This window comes from Callorhinchus milii, unplaced genomic scaffold (assembly GCF_018977255.1).
Source record: "Callorhinchus milii isolate IMCB2004 unplaced genomic scaffold, IMCB_Cmil_1.0 Scaffold4, whole genome shotgun sequence".
NCBI classification, from domain to species: Eukaryota; Metazoa; Chordata; class Chondrichthyes; order Chimaeriformes; family Callorhinchidae; genus Callorhinchus; species Callorhinchus milii.
Window position 1 is genome coordinate 30,615,977 of NW_024704745.1, and position 24,894 is coordinate 30,640,870.

General features: G+C 38.1%; 1 long non-coding RNA gene across 1 annotated transcript in view; it reads right to left on the bottom strand.

Moving 5' to 3' along the window:
- LOC103176880 overlaps positions 1–23,912 on the bottom strand; it is a 151,375-nt gene extending 127,463 nt beyond the window's left edge. The window contains exon 1 of the long non-coding RNA XR_487636.2: positions 23,739–23,912. This is a non-coding gene — a long non-coding RNA (uncharacterized LOC103176880). The remainder of the gene's footprint in view (positions 1–23,738) is intronic.
- Positions 23,913–24,894: the final 982 nt, after the last annotated feature.

The following is a 24,894-nucleotide window of genomic DNA, read 5'->3' on the forward strand; positions in this document are numbered from 1 at the left end:
GCAACATTGTTGCTCGCTAAATCATTTTCTGTTCACACAATATTGCTTTCAAAATACAATTTAATACTGTACAGCATTGCTGTTGAGCCAGTACCTTCAGTGGCATGTTCTCAGGTGTCATACTGCAGTAGCCTCTTGACAAGCTGATCACCTCGCCAGTTGCTGCAGTCAGTTTTAGTAATAAAGCAGTGCTTACAAACAGAGGGAGGAGACACTCATTTCCATTCCCCTATCCCCAGCAGCCTGCTAAACCTGGAACCTTTCATTTCTGCCCTTCCCTGTCAGTTAAGATAGTGTAAATTATCCCAGAGTTCATGTGGAATGAACCAAAGAAGACCCAAAGCATTGTGGATTTGTTTACTGTATAAATCACAACTGAAATTATGGCTTTGAATTCAAAGGTTTTCAAAGATCAAACAGAATGGTCAAGGCAAACTGTTTGACCTGTGTTGCTAATTAGTGTTTGAAATATATGGTTTGAACAAATGGTCGAAAGCAACAAGGAATGGTGGAAACAATTTGTTTGGACCAGTGTGCTAATTACTCTTGAGTCTTTGAAATGCATGGTTTAACCAAATGGTCGGAAGCTGGTCAGGATTGTTGAGGAACCTGACAGAGGTGTTTAAAATTATGAAAGAGTTCAATAAGGTGGATTCAATAAGGTTGATTCTACTTGTGAGGAGATTCCATAACAAAGGTGTATAAATATAAGTTAGCCTCTAGCAGAGCTGTAAGAGAGTTTAGGAAGAATTCATTAACACAGAGGGTGGTAAGGATATGGAAGTCACTGCCAGAAATTTAGGTTGAAGCAGAAAGTCCCTGAAGGAATTCTAGGAAAAGCATGATGTATACATGTTTAACTTGAAAGGTTAGAAATGATCAAGAACTTCTAAAATCCCTGCAGCATTATTTTATGTTGCATATTAAATAGACTGAGGTGGGTTTTCAAACAGAAAAATTGAAATCATAGAAATGCATGGCATGGAAGAAGGCCATTTGTCTGGCTCCTTTAAGAGCACTCCTTCAGTACCATTTCCTGCCCTTTCCTCATACCCCTGTAGTTTACTCATTTTTAGATATTTTTCTAGTTCCCTATTTTTCTGTTTCTGCCTCACAACCACTCTCGGAAGGACATTCCATATCCTAACTGCTCTGTGTGTGAAATAATTCTTCAATCAGTATGGAAATTATCTGAAAAAATATTAGAGGCACAGTGATAAGCTAATAGACTAGGGTTTATCTTTCCGCATTTGATAATATGAAATGTAATGAGATTGACTAAGAGCATGAGTGCTACCTCTTCCCAGGGGGAAGAGCACAACCCAGAATTTCCTCTCACTTCAGTCCTATGCCTGGATCCAAAGACTTTTACATTCTTATTCACGGTTTAGCAGTTTTAAAATAGGATACCAGCTAACACAACCTTCAACGTCAACCCTTTTATTACTGAGTGAGTATTCAAGTTGGTGACTGAGCAATTTTGAAAGTTGTTTTAAGACCAAACCATTGTGCCAAAATCCAGGCTGGATACCTACCAGACAAAATTATTCTATAATTATTGATTGAAATTCTGTTGTTTCTTAACAGAGTCATTATGACAATTATATATTTGTTACGAAACATTGAATTTTTCAACACTTTTTTCTTGACTTAATTTTAAAATCAGCTTTTTTATCTTTTCTAGTATCCCATACCTTTCAGCCTCGAAAATCACCCCAACAGATGCATCAACCAGTAAACCTGTTGAAGACAATTGGTGAGAGAGTGGTGGGCTGCAAGTGCCATTACAGGCAACATTATAAGTACCTCTGGAACCACAATGTCCGTGCTGAGGTTTGTGAAACATTGCACAACACAACACTGAAACATATTGTTAGACAGCCTCAGATAGAAAAAAAGATCATAGCTGCCTTTTGTTCTTGGAAAGTTCTTTATCTCTGTGCATTCTGCTATTCATGCCTGAAGTCTTATAATTCTGAGAGGCTTACAGTGGTGTGTTTCTATGTATTATTGTAATAATGCGATATAATTTGGAATATTTTAAAAACTGCATTAATTGTGATTTCCATGGGTAAAAATTCCATTGGCCGCTCTGTGTAAATAATGGGAAATCCTATTAAAGGCTGACTTTGCCAAAGGCAATGTAGCTAGTGCTTAATCGAATTTCTACCTCTAGTTTTCAAATATGGATTGGGAAAATTACAGAAAATTTGCGAACCCCAAATTGACAAAAATATACAAGATCATCTTAAATCATTGGGTCCACTGCTCCTCAACCATAAACCCTGCTCATTAATGAAACAAATTTCTCTCTTATCACAAAATAAGTTTAACCTTCTAATTTCTTCTAACCCCACTAATTCTTTTTTTCTTTTCAAATCCTGTTTGCTTCTCTCAACATCACCGAAACACTAAGAGACCTGTTGGCAAATTCTTCTCCATGTGTGGATTTGTGTATGTGTCAGGGAGTGAAATTTGCAGAGCAACGGAGAAGACAAGGCAAGACAATGATCAGAATTTTTTTATTTAGATACTGGCTACATTTTTATTTTATTCTTATTTTATTTAGATACTGGCTAAATAAAAGTTATGTTTTGTTTAAAAAAATTACAGCTACCTTGTACAGCTTTGAAGTTCAGTGGATTCAACAAGGGCTTTCCACTCTGCTGCTGTGCTAAAGAGGTTGGTATATCTCACACCTAGGTGTGCATCTGGTGATCTAACAGTTTGTGAATAATTCAGCTCTACAGGAGTCTGATTCAATGCCAGCTTGTTATTAAGGAAAGTAAAGGAACAGTATCTTGATGAATATGAAAAGAGAAACCTTTTCTCTAACCATGAAAAAGCATGCACATAAATCACATCAGAAAGCATCACCACATACATTATTTGTATGTAATATTGCATACAATAATGTATGTAATATTACATACAATAATCCCTAATAATAATCCCTCCAAAACAATAATAAATTGGTAATTTTCAATCCACGACTGTTCGTGGGACACTGCTGTGCGCAATTGGCTGCTGCGTTTTGCCCACAAATATATGGTCAATTTACTTTACAGCATATTCTGTGAAGCGCTTTGAGACATCTGGAAGACGTGAAAAGCGCTATATCAAAGGATTATTATTATTATCATAAAAGGTGATGCTCTGTTCCCTCTTCCCCAAGCAAAACAAGTTATCAAACAAGTGAAGACTTCAAAACTGTCTGGTTGCTTACACTATACACCGCATCAGCATCAATCTGGCTGTTGGTCGCATTCTCGAGTCTGAGTCAGAGCCTTATATTCGAGCCCAAGGTTAAGACTTTGAACTCACAATCTATTCTGACACTCCAGCTGCCTGGTCAGGTAGGCTTTAATGATCCCATGGTACTATTCGTAAAGAGAAGGGAGTTTTTCCCGGGCCGAGGTCATTCACTTCATGGCTTTTGAGGGACATTACTGTGCACAAATTGGTTCTGCATTTGCCCACAAGTTCACAGTCACTCCACTTTACAATAAATCCTGTGAAGAGATTTCCTCTCAATGTGAAATGCATTATACCAAATGCAGGGATATTGCTGCATTGTCAAACCATTCATTGTGCATCTTGAGGTCTAAATTACAATATTCAGATTTGTAGTTGTATTCTCAACTTCCAGTCTGTGACTTCCAGTTTGTGAAATTAACAGCTAATTTAGCAGCCAGTTTATGGACATCTCATCAGCAAAGTCTGGATAATCGCCTCAGGGCAAACATTTACTGTTGGAAACATTTAAAGAGCAAGCTAGATCATTTTATTCTGACAGTGAATATGAGAGATAGAGAGCAATGATTTTTTAAAAATGCGACAAACCAGACATATAGGGCCTTCCTGATTTGTTATATTCCTTACTTATTTAAAAATGACTGAGGAATGGTGTTACAGGATTACGGATGAATGAGTGTTCAAAAAGAATGAGATCAGATGGGCAGAAGGCCCTTCTCCATTCCAAACCAATTTTGTGATCTTGTGATTATGCTCCCAGCTTTCACGTACACTTACATTCAATATAATTTTATCATTTGTAAATCAATATCCTCCATCTACACACATTTTTACCAACAGTTAATCTGGAAGAGTAGGGATCTATTCTAATCACGGCTGTTGCCAAACTAGCTGCATCAATTCATAAGTGGAGTATTGGAACGTTATGTTGATGCTTACGCTGCTCCCTAGCAAAAACTTGACCATTCTATGTCCTTCACTAAAATTAATCTTACCATGCTGCTAACTGTCATGTGTTGCTGTTCTAGTGCTATACCATTAACCTGCAGAAGCAGAATTTATTAGATTGCTTCCGACAGCCTCATGCATTTACTCATTGCTTCTTAACAGGATGACCTCCATCTGCCTGTAGCTTCACTTCTTCAGCGTTGCTTCAGTTATCAGTTCAATCAGTTAATCCTTGCTTTTTCTCTCAGATGTTGTTTACAGACTAACACTTTAATGTCTGTTACTGGTATTTGGCTTCCAGTCAGTATCTGCAAGGCTAGTCCGCTTTCTCCCACCCTATCCTCGTCAGACTATATGCATGTAATCTATTGAAATTATTTAAGGTTATAGTCAGGATTATAAATCTATTTAAAAATGTTATATTCCTCAATGCTGCCCCTTACGTTTTATGGGGTGAAGATTGCACTTGAATCGCTGGAGTCTATGGGTTTGGAGTCCAAATTTTCCTAACATTTCAAGAGGCCTGGTGAACAGAAATCTGCACTAAGCCAAAACAGTATTCATGTTTCACCAAGCTACCTGCAGCTATCAATGAAATGACGGAAGTTTAGATGTGACCTCAGTCATCTAAGATAAAATCCAAATGGGTGAGGTTGGATAAGTTCCATGCAATTTATATTCTTTGCACTGATAACCTACACAATTAACATGACCATTAAATGTTATGTTTTTTTGAGAGGTCTCTGTTTTAATACCGTGCTATGTACTTCATTTTATCACTACCAAAAGATGTCTCAGCCTCATACTATTGTTGTTATGTCACCCACACCCCTTACCTTTGGTGCTACTTTGGTTTGAACAATAACAACAACAGCTTGGATTTATATAGCGCCCTCCACGCTGGGCGGCGTCTCAGAGCGCTTCACAGTAATGGATCCCGGGGCCGAGCCTGGGGGAGGGGGAGGAAGGTAACCAAAGGCGCACTCGAAAAGAAAGGTCTTCAGCTGAGACCTGAAAATAGGAAGAGAGGGGACGAGGCGAAGGGAGTGAGGAAAGGAGTTCCATAGCCTTGGGACGTAATGGCTGAAGGCACGGCCGCTGATGGTGGAGCGCAGGATTCTGGGACAAGGAGACCAGACTCGGTGGAGTGAAGGCAACGGGCACTGTTGTGAGGAGAGAGGAGGTCAGAAAGGTAGGGGGGGTGCAGAGGAGTGGAGGGATTTGAAGACAAGGGTGAGGATCTTGAAATTGATCCTCTCTAGGACAGGCCGTCAGTGCAGTCTGGCAAGGACTGGGGTTATCGGGGAGCGGAGTTTGGTGTGGGTAAGAATGCGTCAGGCAGAGTTTTGGATGACCTTTGGGTTCAACACTTTCCTTCCCCTAATCTCCTGTCACTATCCTAACTGACCATGTCATCTGCATTTATTTAATCACAGTCCGAATTTTCAAGGTTAAACAAACCATTTCACTTTGTCCTAAACTTATTCTGTCCTCCTCTCCTGTCTGATCTGCATTTTGACCATCATTTTAATTTGTCTTCCTGCTTGTCTTGTATTGTTATCACAAAGGTGTGTGGAGACAGACCGCCCAGCTTGGAATTGTTGAGAAGAAAAACCTCAGTTTGATCAGATAAGGAAATAGTTTGTTTTGTTGATTGGTTAAATGGAGAAGTTAAAGTAACTGTGAACGGAAAAGAAAAAAATGTCTTCAAAGATTTAAGTAAATGAAGAAAGAAGAAGGTTGTAAATTAAGAGATGGCAAAAGTTAATCATGGATGAAAAGAACAAATTGGAAAAGTAAATTGAATGGGCACTAGGGGAAATTAAATTAGATTCTTTGGTACATTGATGCGCTGCAAAGTATCAAAAAAGTGGAACCCCTGACAAACAAGAGAGATGAGACAATTGACATTTAGCAGAGTGGTGGAACTTTTCAATACTTTTTTCATGGTGAAGTGTTGGTAGTATTCTCAGGTCAGTAATTGTAGAGGAATGAGATGTGTTAGATATCCATAAATATCTAGGTACAAATGGAATTCATCTGAGAGCAGGTAAAGAATTTGGAATAGAAGTAGAATCTGAATCGTCGACTGTAGGGATAATAGCTACAAACTGCAAAATAGCTCATATTCAAGTTTTTATAAAAGGTCAGAAACAAGATCTGGGAATTTGTAGGCCTATTACTTTGACGTCCACAATGGAAAATATAATGGAGTTTATTTTAAATGAAGTTCCAATGCAAGTGAAAGTAACAAATTAAATCCTTATCCATCCAAACACACAACACATTACCTTTGTTCATTAATGCACCATTTTTTTACTGCGCAGTTCGTGTGAATTCAATGCTGGTTTTATGTTGAACTCCAAACGTACAGCATAAATCAGGTTCTAGGAGCATTGATTTGATTCTGAGGCTCCATTTCTGAAACCACCTCAGGCTCCAAATCAGATCAATATTCCAAACAACTGATTGATATTCTACTTTTAACTTCCACACCATGCATATGATTGACATTAATTGTGCAGTATATACAAACACCAGTGATGGGTCAATCAAATGCCCTACAGACAACGGTAATGCCATGTATAAACAACACCTACATGGAGTTTATCTTTAATACTTATTGTTGAGATCTATTGCATTACAGAAATCTTCCACTCTTTGGTATTTTTCTGGTTGTGGACATTACTGGGTTTGTTTCACATTGTGTCTAGAAATCTTTCCATTTTTTAAATAACTTTTGTAATAATGTAAAAGTTAAGGTACGGAACACAATAATGAATTAATTTGCAATTCAGAATTTATTTAGTTACCCATGGAAATGTTATCTTCTGATTTATATAAAAAGTTATTTTCACCATTTCTGTATCCAGTGTATTTTTCTTTTCACTTCCAACTCATTTTTACAATTTCACATACTGAAAAGAAAGACTCCAAAGATCAAACTCACTGAACTTATTTTTGACTGAGTTCTTTCCCGCAAACTTATTAATTCCCATCTTTGTCAAGCTGTATGGACTCCCAGTATCCAAGCAATTGACTAAAATTATTGTCCTGACTTTCAAATCTCTTCATGAACTCCTCCTCCATGTCTATATATTCTCTTCCCTTCCCGCCTTATCCTGACTGTATTCTCCACTCTTCCATTTCTGGTCTGTTTGCTGACGTTCACTCTGTTCTGCCATTCAGAGTCTTCAGTGACCATTCTTCTGTCCTCTGCAACTCTCCTCCAGAATCACTTTGTCACGTTGCTTCTATCATTGCCTTTAAAACCCTCTTAAAATACATCTCTTCCTTCATGCCTTTGGTGAAAATCTCTAAAGCTCCCTTTTCTCTACTCATTACTTGTTACTAAATCCAACAAATACTTCAGCATGTTTATTTACATGAAAGAAGCTACTGAAGTTTCCTTTTTGTGAGAACATAATAATATTTGCTCTGTAGCTAACTAATTCCAACCAAAGCATATCAACCCCCAAATATAAAAGATATGCTTTAAAAAGGTTTGAATCCATTAGGGAGTGAGAGGTCATATTAAGAAATCTCTCTTGACTGAAATAGTCAACCATAGCTGTACGATAATGAGGTGGAATCAATAAATCCACATTTAGGTCAGGACTGACTCTTAACTTTATAAATGAAAAGTTAAAAAAAATCACAAAAGACAGCCATCAACAATATACAATCCAGCAAAAACAACTCACATAGTTACACAACTGGAGATGATTTGTAACCAAAGAGAAAACTTGTTTGCAGTGCTGCCCTATACTATTTCAAATTATCCTCCAACAAACAGTAGGTATGGATGCTGCTACTCTCAGTGTCCTACTCCCTTTCTAAGTGCATATGATAGACAGAGGAATTTGTGTTTTTGGAAGAAGAATATTTGGCCCATTTGATCCAAACTTCCAAAATACCAATAACTCTAGTATCTTGCCATTATACGATCAACAGTAGCAACTTCCACTTATTAAATGTCCTGCTAGTGGGGTAGCATTTAGGAACACAAAAACATAAGTTGTTTTTTGGATGAGTTCTGTATTCTAATCTTAACCACGCCCCTAGTATTCTATTCCAGCTAATGATTATCCTCAGTGTGAAGAAATACGTCTTTTAGAATTGCTTTTTAATCCCCCGAACCTCTGCTTTCTTGGCGCTCTGAACATATAGTTTCCTTACTCCACACACCTAATAATAATCCCTCCAAAAAACAAAAACAATAATAAATCGGTCATTTTCAATCCACGGCTGTCTGTGGGACACTGCTGAGTGCAATTGACACGTTTTGCCTACAAATATACAGTCAATTCACTTTACAGTATATTCTGTGAAGCGCTTTGAGACGTCTAGAAGACATGAAAAGCGCGATATCAAATGCAAGGATTATTATTATTATTTGGTTCTCTTTTTATTATATCCCATGGATGAACCCTACATTATCTAATCATTCAACAATGCTTATCTTTCCAACATTAAGATCAGCTTTGTTGCTCTCTTCTGCAGCACCTCCTAAGCCTTGCTATATTCTCTGACCAGAATTGTAAGCAGTATTCCAGGTGTAACATAATCACACACCATGTAACTTGAACATGATTTCTGGGGATCTGAACATTGATTTAGCAATGAAACGGATATGCTGTTTGCTTTAGTTCATGATTGGATCATCCTGACGTGATGTCTGAAAGAGCTTTAACAACCTTTGGTTAAGATATATTTTATCAATCTTTAGCATTTATAATATTATTAACTAATAAGACTTTCTTTCAGAATCTCCTTTTTCAAGATCAATACCTGTATAGCACAGACAAATTATATCACGTTTATATATTATAATTGTTAATAAAAACAATAATGTGGTTGGTGATAGTTTATGTGTCAGGATGATATTTGTAGGTAGGACATAGACTTGTGGGAAAGGTTGCAACAGGGTTAGAAAATTTCATTAATCAATTAACTGCTTAACTATGGGTGAATTACTTTTCACTGTAAAGGGCAAAAAAGCAAAACAACTCACCAGGCTGCAAAATAACCCCAGTGTATTGTTACTTCTATTTCTGATCTTTTGGTATTCATTTCTCAATTTTCTTATTACAGTGTATATGGAGTATACTATTACATCTCTTCCCCTATTACTGACCAGTACCTCATATGAACTGATATGCATTTTATTGCATTTTAGAATTTCTTTCCCAATTCATTTAATCTGTTAGTGTACCCAACATCCTTGTGAAAGTTGCAGTCATTGTTTTTAGTGAATTGCACACAAATTGATGGATATAAAAATATTTTATTTAGTGACTAGCAGATAGTGGAAAATATGGGGGACAAGAGGGGAAAGGGATGTAGATTGTTCTGCATAGCATGACTTCTGAATCAGGTGCAGGGCTGTGCCATGAGTGTCAGACAGTTGGCACACAGACAGTTACAGGTGTGCTAATGTTGACTGCTGCCAGGCAAAATCCACAACTCCTTTACTATCTTTCAGACTTGTCTCCTTTATATGTTCTGACAATAGCTGAAGTTATTATCCAAGTGCAGCAAGATTATTTGCATAGCATCATATTTCTTCTGTGCAAAAAACGTCTTTGTCCAGATCTTTTCTATCCAGAAGAAACATGAAGCTAGCACTAGTGCAGGGCTTAGAAAATGTATTCATTAAAAATGTCAGAATGCTGCTGTAACTATAAAGCTCTCCAGTGAATTATTCGTGTCACATTTTTCATATTCATAGGATAAAATCCCAGTGGAATTCCTTCTTTCTTACACAAATGGAAAGAGCAAACCCATCTTCAACTGGTAGCCTAACCTGGAACTTGATGCTAATAATAATTCTTGCATTTGATACAGTGCCTTTTCATGTCTTTGAGACGTCTCACACAGAATAATGTAAAGTGAATTGACTCTGTATTTTTTGGGTGAAAATATTGACTGGAAAGTGTCATTGTAAGTTTGCAGCATTTACTCCTCACCAACTGAGAGGCAAACCCCCACTTCTCGGCATCTGTTGGTGTATGTATGGCACCTTTAGCTCCTGTGCTGGTAAGGACATGGAGTGGGAGGTATGAGGCTGCTGTACCTATTAAAATTTGTTTTTAAAAAGCTAACTGCATTGAACCATAGATAAGTTATGCTTATGATTTGTCTTAGCTTGGTAATATAGCTTGCTTTAATATGTAATTGGTCTATTAGGATGCAGTATAGTATGTTCTTGTCATATTATTCAGTCCTTTGAAGGATTTATTGAATGTTGTTGTCTTATTTTTATAGTGTTCAAGTATGATTTGAATATAAAAATATACTAAAGATTAAGGAATATGCTTGCAGGCTTCAATCTAGTCATAATAATGGAGAAATATTTGCAGATGAAAGAACTCCATCTCCTATAATATGAACAGTTACATAATTCAAGGTCTTTCTCATCTGTCAAATAGAAGCCCTTTCTCCCAATTGCTTGACTAATTGATTGCATTTATGCTGACACCGAGATGTTTGTAATATACAGTTGCTGATGTCAGTCCACAAAGATCTAAAACAATGTTGAAGAGTTGATAAAAATCATAAATTGACAATTTCCACCCTTCAACCCAAACTCAGTTGCTGTATAAAATAAGAATTATTATGGAAGAACATGCAGATGGTATATATAGTGTTTAAATGAGGTATGCTTCCCCCTGAAACCTTCAGTTATCTTGTTATTCTTTTCCACTTATTTATTATTCTTCACATCCACCAATAGATCCATTGGGATGTTAACTAAGTATTCCAGAATGACAATAAAAACACTGCAATAATGCAAAAGGAACGTTTTAGAATGAGAAACTTAGAAACAGATTCCCTAATCTGAAGCATCTGACATCAATAATTCCTCTCCCTTTGTACACTCACGTCTCACACAATGGAATTGTCAATACTACATTGAGGAGTCTGCCAGGTACAGGAATAACCAATGCAGCATAGATTTCTCTGTCATACACTGGGTAACCATGAAAAACTGTTCCAACTCTATGTTTAAAACTAATCGTGTAACAACCACTAACATATGTCAACAAACCATTCATCACAAAATGAAGCATTGTTTATTGTTTGCTTAATTTGTCAACTGTTTGTCAGCTTGGCTCAGTTAGGGTCATTGTTGCCTCTCGGTCAGAAGGGGTGAGTTCAAGTCCTATTTTGGGATTCAACTTCTGTCTATGTTAACAGTCCAGTGTAGTCTCCAAATAATACCAGTTTTTAAAAAAGCTGCATTATTGTTTTCTAAGACAATGCATACTGTCACCAAATGCTACTTGTCTTGTGATGTCATGCAACAACAACCTATGTGGGACATCCATCTGTGGTAGGGATTTAATGCATCTGTCTGACATGATCCTACTGCTGAGTCCTCAAAGATTAATCACAATGTGACAAGTTGAGCAGTGGAACTCTTACCTTATAGTCAACACCATAAATAAAGCAATTTCATCCGGAGATGCAGTGATTTCTAACAGAATTCTATAATATGAAGGCTGAGCAGGGACTATTTTTGGTAACTGAAAGTACATCATGCACTTAATGCTGTGGAAACTTCAAAAGTGGATCTGAACACAGCAAAATTCCTGCATGACATTCTTCTAATTTTTTGTAATAAAAAATGTCGGCATATTTAACCTGTTTCAATAGTATGCATATTGATCCCAAAAATCTAAAACACTATAATGCTATGTATTTTCTTACCCAAGTATGCATACCATTGCCTCAAGGCTGTATATCCCCAAATTGCAACAAAGCTCTGAATAATGGCACCACCACTCCATCTTACCTCCCTTCTTCATTCTCTATGAAAATGCTATACCCAGAATGTATTGTTCCCAATCTTACCCATCCTGAAGCCACATTTCCATTAATGCTATTACATCATATCCCCCTATCCCAACAAGAGTTTCAAGTTCAACCATTTTATTTCTAAAACTCTTGGTTCTAAAACAATTTAACTCAAACAAATCTGTTTGCTGAAATAACAGTGTTGAGACAAATCAAGTTATACTTGTCTTCAACAGGTAACAAAGATGAGACATTCACCCAGGGAAAATAATCCAATCCATAAAGTTTAATCTCCTCTTATCTATCCTCACGCAGCCAGTTGTGTCTTCACTGTTGATCTTGTGCCTGAAGTCTAATTCTGTGCAGAATTTATTTTATTAAAATATAATCCTATTTTTGGCTGACTTTTTGGAACTGTGATCCATGCTTGGCAAGCATCCCAACTCATAATGTAGCTAATATCATTCATATGATCTATAAGGAGAATGTGTTTAACATTAAAAACGAGTCATTCTTTATTATTGGAATGGTTGGACAGAATTTAAGGTAAATCCTTAGTGTTCCTTAAATGTTGAGGAATGCTTTAAGGAATATCATGTTCTCGTCAAGAAAGTGATTTGTTCCTGTCAGGATTGTAGCACAATTCTGTAATCCTGAAGAAAGCAATTATATCTTATAATTTTTAGGCCCTAGATCAAGATTTAGATTGTTTTTGTTTACTGTTTTTTTCCCAGGGTTGACCTGCCCAGGAAAGCTAAAACCTACACTTTTAGGCCAAACTCATAACTCTTAGCAATCACCTTGTAAGATTGAGGCCTTGCCCGGCAACTTAAAGTTAATCATTTGGCCTCTGAAAGTGTGGGGTTTTATTTCTCCTAAGAACGTCAAAACCAGCAAATATTAAACAAAAAACTTAGAGCCAAATGCAGAGAATAACATTATCACAATAAACTCAGGAACAATAAATGACAACATGACAGCACTAGGATTCTGAGATTTTGCAGAAACCCATCAACATGCATAAGAGTATCCAAATCAGACTGAGAATTCCACATATGCATGCCACATACACATGGAAATTTCCCTGCTGGAACAGAATGCAGAATCTCTCTCTGGAGGGGTACACCATGCTTACTTAGTTTCAGAGAGTGTTAGTTGTAGGTTGATGAGAGCTAAGGCTTGAGGACTCTAGAGTATCCATTGGGTTACATGCTGGAGCTTAACTCAAACCACATAGCTTACAATTAAGAGCGCTGTCTTGCAACTTTGCCACTGCACCATCCTACCCATTATTGCTTTGGATGGTAGATTTAACAGGTGCTGAATGGGAAGAATCACTGCCCATCTAAATCCCATTGACTACGGATGGTCTGTCATCAGCATCGCCTTGAAGTATGGTGGACCCACCTGGCTCAGGAATTGAAAATAATTTTGTAATTCTTTAAACTGGTCATTGAATAATAAAAGATTCATAGTTATTCCAAACTAAGTAATAGACTTCATTTTTTTCTCTGTGACCTTGAAGTCAGCTCAGCCCCAAGGAGACCCCACTTCCCTCCCCTCAAGTACAATAGTTTAGAACTTCAAGTGGAACTTACCTGAAGAAGCACGTCACTTGCTTGTGTTCCTTAAATTGTTCTATAATTAATTTAAAGAAGATTTTAAGGAATACTCTGAATGTTACATTTGTTTCAGTAATTTCTTATAAATTTTGTCATACATTGTTTTGCCCACAAAATATAAAGTCTTTACAATATATTCTGTGAAATTCTTTGAGACGTTTCAATGACGTGATAAGGCCCTACATCAAATGCAAGGATTATTATATTTCAGTATTATCCTATGATAATTTATGGCTATTCCAATACAAGTGAAAAATAAGTTTTAAAAATAAATCCTTGAAATGAACATCAGCAAAATATTCTGGATATTTTAATTAAATCTATGGGACAGCATGAATAAAAATCCCATAAAACAATGCAATTTTATATTTTTTAAAAATCAAAAAGTGACGAGGGATTAGTTTTTAGTAACTGCAAACACTTAAAGGGGACATTAAATTGATTCATTTTTATTTGGTTCACTCTTGACCTGGCAGGGAGATGACGTGAATTTTCATTAGTGCATACCATGCAAATTGAGATGGGTCCAAATAACAGATTAGCATCAATGATGCTTATGATATTTATCGCAGTAGCAAATGTGATTAGATGGACACAACACCATGGGATGAAATTTGTAACATTTTATAAAGTGTTACGAAAAAAACGTCCCCCCCATTGTTACTTCAACTTCACTACGTGGTTACTGTACTTTGAAACCATTGTGCTGTAATGTCACCACATTTTTATTTTAATTTTAACTGTGACTTTACTCCATAGTTAATAATGATCCTTGCATTTGACATAGAATCTTGCACATCAAAATGACATCTCAAAGTACTTCACAGGATTTTCTGTAAGGTGTAGTGAGTGTGTCTTTGCAGACAAATGTGGTAGCCAAGTTATGCACAGAATAGCAATAATAGTCTTGAAGTGAATGACCACATATTTTTGGAATACTGCTAGCAGGGACAATGGGAGAAACTCCCTTCTCCTTTTCAATAAATGCAATGGGATCTTTAATGTTCACCTGAACAGGCAAACAGGACTTTGGTTTAACATCTTATACAAAGTACGACACTTCTAACAATGCAGGACACGCTCAGCAAAACACTGGAATGTCAAACTAGATTGTGAGTTTTCATGTGGGGATTGAACCCCAAATCGTCCAACTCAGAGGCAAGAGTGCTATCAACTGAACCAGGATAATTTAAAATGGCATGGACCATAACTATCACATTTCTCATATTAAATATTGTTTTACCAAGCATATGTAGTTTTACTTACACAATCTAGAATTAATAATAAAACAGGCATTTATGAACAAAATGCATGAAGGGTATAAAATCATACCAATAGGACAGAGACTGCATATCACATTTTTCACTCACAAATACTTTTACATAAGTTAAACTGATATTGTGCATATAGTGAGGTTTAGTGCTCTCCAAAAGCCGGACTGATATCAAGCCTATCCCAATGTAATAGATAATTAGTTAACATCTGTAGTACAAGAAACTTCTATACAGGCAAGTATTTTAATGAGTGATATTCAAAAGGTTATTTTAAAAATTAGCTGATCACTGGCAGTAAACTGAGATTGGCTGAACAAGGAAAGTTAACATGATTTTTTTTTTGCTTGGTGATGTAGCACAGGGTGGTGAAAGGAAGCCTCGTTCCTTGTGATGTTTCAATGCAATGTATGTCCTGGCACCACTGGAGGAAAATATGGAGGAGAATGCACTGCAGGAGGTTTCATGATCTCACACTTTGATACTCACAGCAGTCTCTAACTCCATTTTGTTTCCAAGCTCCAAATAAGTACTGGGCTCAAATGCATTGAAAAATAAAAGTAGATTATTGAGACACAGAGAACAGTGCTGCAGGCCAATGCTAAACAGGAATTATACTAAACAATACAAACAATTAAATATCTGCATACAGCTGAGCACCGCAACTAGAATCAAATGAACAGTTGTCTTATGCTCAGTAACATCTTAAATTATTGGCTGACATACCACTTTTTACAGAGGCCGCACACCATTGAACCTGGTATCAAAACACTTGAACTGGATTGAAGCACCCACATTTTCTGAAAACGGCAATGTCTTCATGGAAATGATATTGACCAAACCTGTGTGGCAGCTGCTGGCAGGTGTTACCTGGAGTCCGAGTTTGTGAACACACATTCGTACATTCAGTGCCTGGAATCCACTTTGATTGGCCTGCTGTTTAAACTCCACACTTCTAACCATCATTCAATGGGAAGGGACGTATGCCCAAGATGTGGACAGGAAGATAATAATAATAATATTTGCATTTGATATAGTCTATTATAATGTTGCTGAGATGTCTCAAAGCACTTCCCAGAATATATTGTAAAGTGGAGTGATTATGTATTTTGTGGGCGAAACACGGCAGTCAATTGTGTACAGTGTCCCACAAACAGTCATGGATTGAGTGACCAAATTAATTTTTTTTTAATTTTGGAGGGGGTAGAGATAATTACTTCCAGAAGGTGATATGCCAATCGACTTACAACCGGATTCCTACTTAATCTGGGTAAACAGAGGAGTGTTTAGGTAAGGAAATTAGCCTAAGGTTTCGCCTTGCCAGGGAATCAAAGCCAGGTTCTCTTGTTTACAAGGCAAGCGTGCAAACCACTATGCTACGGGACTCCACATTGATGACAATACCATCACACATTTCATGCTGAATTGTGTTACCCACCAGGAAGCTCGGAAAGATTTCCTGGTACCTATCATCAACTGAGTGAGGGCTCAAAACTACACTTGTCAGATGTCAAACAGTTCACCAGTGACTATCATCCGGCGGAGAGGGGGGCAAGTATGCTCTCCTTGGGGCTGAACTTGCTCCAAGATGACACGTTTGGCAACGGAATGTCATACAACAACAACAACAACAAGATTCCATTTATAGAGCGCCTTTCACGTCAGGAGGACGTCCCAAGGCGCTGCACAGTTGGGTCATGACCCGAGCAGGGGGGAAATGGTCAGGGTGAGGGGAGGGAAGGGAGGGAGAGAGGAGGAGGGGGAAATGGTCAGGGTGAGGGGAGGGAAGGGAGGGAGCGAGGAGGAGGAAGAGAGTCGAGAGGGGAGCTGAAGGCTCGGTCAAAGAGAAAGGTTTTGAGACCGGCCTTGAAGGAGGAAAGGGAGGAAGCAAGGCGAAGGCACTGGGGGATGGAGTTCCAGAGCCTCGGGGCTGAGAGGCTGAAGGCCCGACCACCGATAGTAGGGCGGTTGGGGCGGGGGACGTGGAGCAGACCGGAGCCAGAGGAACGGAGGGTACGGGCAGGTAGGTAGGGGGATAGTAGGTTGGAGAGGTAGGAGGGAGCAAGGCCGTGAATGGCCTTGTAGGTGAGGATGAGGATCTTGAAATCAAGTCATAATCGAACCAACAAGTCGGTGGCGATCTCAGTAGTCCAGTACCTGAGCCAAATGGGTCCACAGTGCTCAAGGGCACTGTTGATGACAGCACAGCCAACTTGGCTCATCAGCAGGACTTGGAAGAGTCACTCAGCTCCTGTTAACCATGCAAGCCAAAACCCAACGGATATGGTGGTCCTAGCTGGACAGTGCTTTCAATGGCAAGCTATGAAGTTTTAGCTGATGAGAATCCAGCAGTACCCCAATGCACACTCTGGGGTCTCCAAGCCTTGACTTTTGCCAACCTGTGCCGAATACTTTCCGGAATAGGTAAGCAGGATGCTTCCCTCGAGGGAGAGAGTGGTCATTCCATTCCAATAAATATCTCTGGAATATCCATGTGTAAGTGGGATGCATGGAACTCTGTTTGAACACCTTACATCCAGAATAAAAAGAGATAGCCTTTCAAACATCAATCTAATTATACAACAACAACAAAATTACATTTGGATAGCTACGAATCTGGCTGATAACTTGTCAATCAAACTGTCAGCCACCGTAGCAATGGTTTCTTCTTCAGCTACGGCACCCCAAATTTAATAATCATCACGTTATTGGAAACTTTAGTCAAGGTAAGCCTTTAATTCTTGACATGATATAAATTCCCTCCCCCACCTCAAGACTTTGGTGAAATGGTTATGTCCAAAGTCCTTGTTGGCTGCTATTAGAATTGCCGGCTTCAGAGCACAATTTTACTGTTGATTCCCCAATATTGTATTTGCTCGATTCCATGTGTTAAAAGAATAACAAATGTCCTGAAATAATTGGATCTCTAATGCCTTGGCAAATGCCAAACCAGTATTCTCTAGATTCGTGAACAGTCCTTGAAAAAGGATTGCACACTCTAGAACAAGCAAACAAAAATTCAGCTTCTATCAGTTCTCGATTGCTGGAACTAAAGACTTAAGGATGACAAGGGATTTCTGTATATGTGACATCCAGCCTTGGCATTGGCATAGATGGGTCACTGCAGCACATGCTTATGTTTGTCTACCACAATGATGCTGCCTCAGAAAAACTAAAAATCACCTCTTGAAGAAAGATTAAATTGCATTTCAGAGTCCCTCTGACTTGCTCCTTCCCCTTGTTGAAGGCGTACCTCTTCAACTGTGCTTTCAGTTATGTTTCTCTTCCCCACCTCCCTCAGCTCACACTTCCAGCTCAGGTGCCAAATTCAGGATTGTTAAGCGCTTGTGAAAGGCACTATATAAATGTAGATTGTATTGTAAAATAGTACTGGAATAGGTTGTTGTGTTTTGCCTGCAAAATACATTCACTCTACTTTGCAGAAAAATCCTGTAAAATTGTCTGAGACATCCTCACAACGCTATATCAAATGCAAGATTTACCCTCACATATCACATGTTTCACTCCATAAAGGGAACATGACTGACACTCCACAATGCAGCCTGAAACATAATAATAATAATCCTTGCATTTGATATAGAGCTTTTCACGTCTTCTCGACGTCTCAAAGCACTTCACAGAATATGCTGTAAAGTGAATTGACTGTATATTTGTGGGTTAAGTGCAGCAGCCAATTGTGCACAGCAGTGTCCCACCAACAGTCTTGGATTGAAAAGTACAAATACAATGCCTGACTTAAGCTTGTGTTTCATTAATGGTATACGTTAACGAGAAGTTAGATAGTAAGGATCTGCCAGCTGCTCCATAGGTTATTTATAGAGAGTAAGATTCCCTGCCAGAGTCACTGAATGTAAAATCCTTTTCAGCCATGTCCTCCAGCTTTCCCATAACAACATAATTTAAAAACCTGGCTTTCTCTGTCAAAATACCCTTAGTACTGATCCTGCGTTAATATAAACTAGATTACCATTAATCACACTTTGGCATTCTTTTATTATTTAAGGCTTTATTAAAGAAGCATCTTATTATTCAATAAGCAAACTAAATCAGCCTGGGTGACAAGTAAACGAGTGATGAAGACTTCACAAGAATGGGCATAATAAATATTGTGGATCAGACAAAGTATTATGGTTAGGATAAACACAGTGATTTCAATGCTGCAATAAAAAAAGGGTTGTAAATTAACCCAAGGGGTGTTGTCCATCGCATTAAATATCTTCAGAAATAAAGAGGTAAAATTTGTAGTATTCCTTAAAGTGTTCTTTAACTTATTTAAGGAACATTTAAAGGAACACCAACAGGTGGCGCCCACACCGCATCATTGGTTTTTTTCACTCCTGGTTCCCATACCGCCATTTTGTGAACCTGAGCTGACAATCATTTCATTTGATACATTTTAAAGCATTGTTGTACTGCTTTCTGTTTAATTTTGCTTTCTCAGATTCTTTCTGCATCGAGGGGTAGGTGGGGGGGAAAGTTGGGTTCCTCTAGTTCATGAATTTTACTAATTGCTGTATGTTAATATTTTTTTCGCAGAGAGCAGGAGTTCTGATGAAAGGTCATTGACCTGAAATGTTAACTCACTTTCCTCTCCCCATAGATGCTGCCTGATCTGCTGAGTGTTCCCAGCAAATTTTGTTTTTATTTCAGGATTCCTGTAGTCCTGGTTTGATCCACTCTCTATATTATTTTAGAATGCAGGTTTTTAATCGCTTGTCTGTTGGTCCGCTGTGTGTTTTCATTAATTCATCACAAAATCCACTGCATAAATCACACCTTCACACGAAGATTTTTCATTATGACCTCAGACGTATTCCTTATACACTTGTGCAAAAACAATCTGATCGTGCTTGGCCACCCAGCATAAAAATGTGACTTTTGCACTGTTGCAACCATACCCCATTTTTTATGGTATTACTGCATATTGCATTTGACTGGATTTTTGAAAGAGCCATTTGTCACCGACTTGGTGAGTGTTTGGGACAGATTATGTTACTGGAACAGCCACGAGCACCTTCTCTGAACACATCACTCAAACCCAATGGTGAGTTGGTACCACAGTATGTTGTTACTGCAAAGGATGTTAAAATTAATTCTGTGTCACAATTATGTTTGGTTTATGCTTAGAATTAATTTTACCAGACGACTCAATCAGTAACACAATTATATCACAGAGCAGTTCTCTGTTTGCAATCTGGAAAAGAATCTTAAAAATCAGTTTCAGTGAACAGCATCGCTTTAATTACTTATATTAGTGAACCATTTTATACATTCATCCTCGCTGCAGTGTTTGTAGTGAAGTCACTATCCAATAAGTGCATTTGAAAGCAGCATTGCTCAAAGCTATATTGTACATCTGGTTCACTTGCATAGTCTGTGCCTTTACAAGAGATAAATTAGCTTTCATGTATGTTAACATGAGTAAAACATATGAAGTAAACTATCTACCTCATACTACGGTGGAATTACAAGTTGAATTACAAGCCTAATCTTTCATCAGCACAAATCTGTGTGGAGATTTGAACACTTGTGGGTGTCATGTACAACAAAGTTACATTTTTTTTGTGTACACACGAGTGGGGACAGCTATCTTCTTATTTCTCCTCAGTAAAGGAAATGTGCTTTATTCGTGATGTGCATGCTATAGGATTAGTTTCAAACAATATTTGAAATAATTTAAATTATGTCATTTGGAAAAATAGCTTTCTTCCCCAATTTATACAATTTGAATTGGAACACTGACAAAGTGTAAATAGAATAAACACACTGAGACATGCTAACACTTGTGTGGGTTTGTGTGCTCGTTGTTTCCTGTGTGATTGGCAGTGACTTGCTCAATGTTACAGATTTCTGGTGTCTATAGCTTGATTGTCACTGGTGGTTTTATTCTTCGATTGCTGATTATCCATAAAGAATGGCTGATATCTATTGTGATCCAATGGCTGTGTATTTAAAGTATCCTGTACCATTCCTTTTCTTATTTGGAGCAGAGAACCTGGGGCATGGGCTCATGAACACAAGCTTACATCTCCATTGCTTGGCATCTACCTTGATTACCTGTATGATTACCTGTATGCATCCTGTTTGACCCTCAACTGTCCTTCCTACCTCACATCTGTGCCATCATGCGTTCTGCCTTCCCCCACCTCCGCTTCATCCCCCACAACTGCCTATTCCCTCAGCCGCTGAGACCCTTATCCATGCATTCATCACATCCAGGCTCGACTACTTTAACTCCGTGACTGGGGGGGGAGGGTGGGGGCGGGGGATGGGTGCGGCATTTCTTTAAGAGGGCACAAGATCCATCTCTCAAGACCCTGATGGTAAAATAGCATTTCTTCAAACATTTCTTCACTCAGATTTATGGAATTCCCTACCCCAGAAGGCTGTGGATACTCAGTCATTGAACATATTCAAGACTGAGATCGATAGATTTTTAAAAACTAAAGGGATTAAGAGATATGGGGATAGGGCAGGTAAATTGAATTAGGTTAGAAGATCAGCCATGATCTTATTAAATGGCGGAGTAGGCTCCTGCTTCTATTTCTTATGTTCTTATGGTGGGAACTAGCATAGGCTACAATTTCACATTATAGGCGCTTACAGCAAAGTTTCAGCATTTATACCCTGCATGTGAAATCCTAGTGAGTGATTTCAGGCTATTCATCCATGAGGTGAGTATATCACAGTTCAGTCCAATCCTGTCCTCATTTGTCCATGCAAGGAAACCTTCCAGCAAGAATCACCAATAGTGATTCAGAGCAAAATCCTTATAATAATAACCCTTGCATTTCATATAGCACCTTATCTCGCCTTCAAGATGTCTCAAAGTGCTTCACAGAATATTCTGTGAAGTGAACTGACTGTATATTTTGTGGGCGAAACACTGCAGCCAATTGTTCACAGCAGTGTTCCAAAAACAGGCATGGATTGAGTGACCAAATTATTATTATTTTTTATTTATATCTTTTTGAAGGCATTATTATCCCAGGAAAAGCAATACACCAATCAATTAACAACCAGCTTCCTACTTACTGCTAGAGGCGTATGGAGTAAGGAAATTTGCCCAACATTTCGACCTGCCGGGAATTAAACCCGGTGATGCTAGTACTCTAACCACCGAGCTACAGGTCTCCACGTACATGAAAGCCAGATAAAAAATACACAGTCAATCCACTTTATAGTATATCCTATAAAGCTTTTTGTAACGTCTCGGTGACTTGATAAGAAACTTTGATAATTAAATGCAAAGATTATAATAATTATAAATTATTACTATTATTATATTTTGTGTTTTTCCACCATATTGATAATTCTTTTTTGGATAAGCTTTCCACTTGTCCCTTATTATCTTCCTGATTTTTTTTGAAAGCAATGGTACTTTGTTTTTAGCTGCATCCTTTGCTTCTGTGTTCAGTTGAAAACCCTTTCAGTCTCACTCTAAAATAGATACTATTAAGAGCAGGCCTTCTGCCATTCTGCCCCCATCCTCTGGAACTCCATCCTGCAGTCCCTTCACCTTGCCCCCTCCCTTGCCTCCTTCAAGACCCATCTCAAGACCCTTCTCTTCGATGATGCCTTTAGTCATCATCCTTACCCCCTGCCCTCCACCCTCCCCGATTCCGACCCCCAGCTCAGGTCCAAAACATTAATTGTCCAGTGCCTTAGGATGTCCTCCTGATGTGAAAGGTGCTACACAACTGTAATTTTGTCTGTTGTTGTCCGTGAGTATGTGTGTCTCTCTCTGTGTCTCTGAGTGTCTGTCTATCTCTCTGGGTCTGTGCTGAACCCTGAGATCTCCTGTAGCATGGCTGGTGTCCACCTGCCCCCCCCCCTCCCCTCACAACTCACACACAAAAAAAAATGGCCACCCAATTTAGTTAAGGAAACAATTAATATTTTTTTTGCAAGAATCTAATATGTTATATCCTTCTGTTTAGTTTTTATCAATAAAGTAAAAAAATGTAGCAGTAAAATGTACCTCAAAAGCACCAATCAACCCACAGCATTCTCCCTGCAAAATTTAGCACCCCCCTCCGTGATTTGTGAAGCGTTCCACAATTTTTTTTGTAAAAATGTTCGCACTTTTCCATTGGCTCAACTAATACGTTAATGTATATGAATGAAAATACAGAGAAAATTAAAAGAATGGAAAAAAACAACCAAAATATTAAGACAAATGAAATGAAAATAGGAATATCGAGCAAGATAAAAATTAAAGTTACTCCCTGAACAAAAGCTAGGGCTAGGAATTCAAAGATTATCTTCAAGGACAGTTAGTTTGGATTTACAAAAGAAGACAATATATTGTTTATGTGCTTGAAATGAGGTGCTAAGTAGATAGCAATAGAAACTAACGAATCTAACATAGAACGTCCTCCACACAAAATAATCACAATAGCATTCATGGTCAAAATAATGCAACAGAACAGATATGCAATATTGACTCATCTGTGCTACATACATTGTGTTCTGCACAATTACATGTTATTTTTATTATGCATTATTTAGTTCTTGTATGTTTGCTATGGTCTGTTTCACAGGGCTAACTCACAGTGCTTGACTGAGCAAACACACATATATCGACATAATGACTGGCTTGTTAGCAGATGCAAACAGATGCACCATCAACTTGGTAAAAGGATCAAGTCAAAGGCACTCATGCTATGAAACTGAAGCTGCTTCTTGTCATATTCATGGTGAAAATATCTAATGCCAACTAACTGACATTGTTCCCCACTGAATTCATACATTTTATGATCCATATCTTAAGTAGGACATAAACAAAAGTTTTGCTGTTCTCACATTTCCTCTCACTCACCTTCATTCAATCTCATTCTCCCTCAGTAATTTTCTGATGCCAGTTGTCGCTCTAAAGTTCAGTTCACAGGAGGTAGAATAACTGCAGGGTGACGTTGACTGAGTGGCAGCTTAAACCCCAAGCTGGGAGGCCCCACTTAGCAGCATGGCCAAGAACCTCTGAAACCCATCATCCACTGACAGATTGGAACATGCCAGCACAGCACTGCGGTGTTTGGTGCCACAGCTGACATAGGGGACACAGCAAAAGCAATTTGGAGAATGTCACTACCACAGCCCTGTGTCCTTTTGGAGAAAACATGCTTCTGCCAACAAAGCTGCTGCTAAAATAAATATTTCAAACTTTGAGAAAAGGCCAATGCACTCGTCTCAGATTAGCGGAACTGCAACACAAATTAAATATTATCAAGAAAAATATGTCAATCATAGTTGGCTGCCCAAAGATATGCAAATCATTATAGTTTAGTTTTGGGTTGTTTCACTTAAAAAAGTACTGATATCTGCAACCGTCAGCTTTGAATGCATGCAACACAATTCTCTTAGATTGAATTCCATTGATTTTTGTACAGTAACAGCAAGAATTCAATGCATCACTGTAGCACTGGGACTGCAATAAATAATCCTTCCTTGAACAAAGTGATTTGTCTCCTCCTGAACACATCCCTTGGTCCTTTGTTTTCACTTTACAAGAATACAGTAACTCTGTGGTTTACCTGACATAATATCAAACAAATTACTTTAACGTCAAAACTGACAATACAGTATGCCTTGTGAAGGGAACAGTTGTATATTTAATTGAGAAAGTTGGCTTGACAAAATTGAAATCATTAATCTGGGTGTTTTCTGCACTGTTTAACTCTTACAGCTGAATGATGCTCTTGCTGCTGCAGTGGAGTACATCTTCATAATGGGAACAGTTCATTAACCCATTCAATGTGTTATTTAGTGCCAGTGTAAAGTATGAAGTGGTTTGATATTTCTGCTGAATAATTGACGTTATGTTGAAATTCACTCATATAATCTGTGGAGCTCCTCCAGACTCTATCCCAGATCTCGGCACAATGGTAGGATTGAAAAGAAATTCTGATTTTAAAGTTCATGTTTGGACCTAAAATTGCATACTACTGTATAATGCAAGTATTGCATACTTGCATAAT